At 51.7% G+C, this 3,318-nt stretch overlaps 1 pseudogene; it reads right to left on the bottom strand.

The window, feature by feature from the left end:
- Window positions 1-309: 309 nt before the first annotated feature.
- Window positions 310-1,671, bottom strand: LOC102419308 (annotated as a pseudogene).
- Between the last annotated feature and the right edge of the window lie 1,647 nt (window positions 1,672-3,318).

Below are 3,318 nucleotides of genomic sequence, written 5' to 3'. Positions count from 1 at the left end.
CTTGGAGAAAAGGAGGTGTGTGTGTGTGTGTGTGTGTGTGTGTGTGAAGAGATTAACCAAAAATTTATATCCATATTTGCATAACCCACGGAGACAAACAATAGTATAGTGAAGGCATGGGAGTGGCAGCATGGAAAGGGTAAGGGGCAGGGGGGAAGGGGGGAGGAAAGGGACATCTGTAATACTTTCGAAAATAAAGATAAATTTAAAAAAATAATAAAAATATTTTTTAAAAAGCCTTAAGACCCGCTATTGGTTACACCTACAAGGTGTAAAGTGCTGTTGTTACCAGTCACCTTGCAGAACAGGTCAGAGTGGTCCATATGGACCAATAAAGTTTCCATCTTCCCCCTCTTCCGAGTCATTACTACTGGATGGGTCTCGTTCACACGGCAGCTTAGTGGGCTTGGTAGCTGAGGAGAGAAGCTGGGCCTGGAGTAGTGGGAGGGCCTGGTGGCATGGAGTGTGGCTGGGAAGGAAGGGGGAGCAGTCGGCAGAGCTGTGAGCATGGATGGGAGGGAAGGGGCTGTGAGAGGAGGATGGGGGGCTGGCTGCCCATCTGGCCAGAGGACCGGCCTGCAGCCTTAGCTGACAGGAAGGCAGCTGAGTGGAGAGCCAGCTGGGCCCCTCTCCGGGTTGGTGGTCTCACCGGACAGGGCCGGGCTTGCTCTGAGGGGGTTGCAGGAGGGGCAGCTGCGAGCCCAGGTTGCTGTGCGGGGTGGCCCAGAAGTCTAGCTGATACCCCGGGAAGAGGCAGGGCTGTCACAGGGCTTCTCAGGGGGCAAGTACTGAACACATGGCTTCTTGCTCGGGAGGCCAGAGAACCCTCCGCCTCTTGGACTGGCTGCAGGGCCTGTGTCTGCGGCAGCTGATTCTCTCTCCTCTCCTTTTTCCCGCTGGGGCTGTCCTGGGCTCAGCGGGTTGGGGAGCAGGTGGTGGAGCTGCCGCTCCTTCTCCTTCGGGGCCATTTCCTAGGACTTGGCCTGCCGCTTTCTTTCTTGCCGGGATTTGGGGAATGGCTGCACTTCCCTCCTGTGGGCACTCAGCCACCACCTGGGCCCTCAGCCCCTCCCCCTAATGAAGGCATTAAGAGGCTTCTTCACGTGAGGTTTTCTTTTTTTCCTCCTTTATTTTTTCGCCGTGACTGGTGATTTCCGGCTAAGGCTGGTCTCAGTCAGGGGGTGCTGGTTCTGCTTGACAGTGGGGGAGACCATGGCGGGTGGGAATCCCTGAGTCGGGCGGATCAGGATGGGCCGGAGCCACCAGGTGAGGAGAGAACCAGGCTGGACATAAAGGCATTCATGGTGCGGGAGGGGGGTGCCCATGCCGGAAGCCACCAGGAGGAGGGGAGCACAGGGCTGGGCTGCTGTGGGGAGAGCCAGCTGAGGGGATGGGGTTTGTCCGACGGCTCTGGGGGGCAGTGGGTAATGTGGAGACAGTTCATATGGGTGAGGGGCCTGGGGATTCCTGCCTTTGCATCAATGTCTGGGGAGAGATGTGGGGAGGGAATCCAGGGGAAAAGTGGCAGTTGCTGTAGGTGATGAGGGCGTCAAAGGGTGCATGTGACCCGAAGGCTGAACAACAGGAACTTCATTACACAAGTGCTGGGTGCAGAGGCCTGGCGTCCCTAACTGTGGCGCTGGAGGGGACATCAAGGAGGGGCCATTTCATCTGCGGGTACCTGCACACTCCTGTGGGACTCCACTAATGCACAAATTCGTGCACCGGGTCTCTAGTATATATAAAAGCCTAAGCAACCTTTATGGCGGAATGACCAGAACGATCGGTCGCTATAATGTGCACTGACCACTAGGGGGCAGACGCTCAATGCAGTAGCTGCTCCCTGGTGGTCAGTGTGCTACCACAAGGGGAGCACTGTTCAGCCAGAAGCTGGGCTCATGGCTGGCGAGCGCAGCTGTGGTGGCAGGAGCTTCTCCCAACTCCACAGCAGCACTATTGAGTGGAGGCAGCAGGCGCAGCGGGCCAGGATGAGTGCGAGTGGCAAGGCGCCTAGCCCCAGTTCGGGCTCCTCCCTGACTGCCTGCCACTTGGCGCACTGCTACATCCCTCTGGGGATGTCCAACTGCCGGTTTAGACCTGATCCCCAAAGGCCAGGCTGGGATCAGGCCTAAACAAGCAGTCACACATCCCCCAAGGGGTCTCGGATTGTAAGAGAGCGCAGACTGGGCTTAGGAACCACCTCCCCCCTTGCATGAATTTCATGCACCGGGCCTCTAGTCTTAGAATATTTACATCCCTTCCCCCAAAACTCCACAGTCATTAGCAGTCACTCTCATTTCCCTCTCTCCGTCTTGGCCACCACTAATCTTTACATCATTGTCTTTTGTGACTGGCTTCTATCAGTTTCATATTGTGTTCAAAGTTAATCCATGTGCTAGTATGTACTAGAGGCCCGATGCATGAAATTTGTGCAAAAATAGACCTTCCTTTCCCCGGCTGCAGGCACCGACTTCCCTCTGGTACCTGGGACCCAGGCTTCCCTTGGCTGCCAGCAGATACCTGGAATCTGGGCTTCCCTCTGACCACCGGCAGGCACCCAGGACCCGGGCTTCTCTGTGGCCATTGGAAGGCACCTGGACATGGGCTTCCCTCTGGAACCCAGGACCCGGGCTTTCCTTACAGCCCTGGCTTCGTCCTGAAGGATGGAAGGACATCCAAAAGGACATCTGGTCTAATTAGCATATTACACTTTTATTATTATAGATTAGGGCTTCATTTGTATTTACTGAGAAGTAATATTCCATTGTGTGGTTATGCCACGTATGTTTATCAACTCATCAGTTGATGAACATTGAGGTTGTTCAACATTTTGGCTACTAGCAATGCTGCTATAAACATTCATGTACAAGTTTTGGTGTGGATGTATTGTTTTCATTTCTGACATATATATCTGGTAGTGAAATTCTAGGTCTAATGGTAACTCAATGTTTGACATTTTAGGAAACTGTCAAACTATTTCTCAAAGTTGCTGCACATTTTTATAATCCCACCAGCAATGTATAAAGGTTCAGATTTCTCCATATCCTGGCCAACAATTAATCTCTGTCTTTTTTATTGTAGCCACTCTAGAGGGTATGAACTGCTATATCCGTGTGGTTTTGATTTGCATACCCTAATTATGATGATGTTTAACATCTTTCCATGTGCCTATTTCCTTTTGTATGTCTTCTTTGGAGAAATACTATTTAAATCCTTTGCCCACTTTTAATTTGGATTGTTTTTCTATTATTGAGCTTTAACAGTTCTTTACATATATGGATATAAATTTCTTCTCAGATATATAATATTCAAATATGT

The sequence above is a fragment of the Myotis lucifugus genome, unplaced genomic scaffold, assembly GCF_000147115.1.
Source record: "Myotis lucifugus unplaced genomic scaffold, Myoluc2.0 scaffold_121, whole genome shotgun sequence".
NCBI lineage: Eukaryota > Metazoa > Chordata > Mammalia > Chiroptera > Vespertilionidae > Myotis > Myotis lucifugus.
Note: the sequence above shows the minus strand (reverse complement) of the source record. Positions and strands in the feature narration are given on the sequence as shown.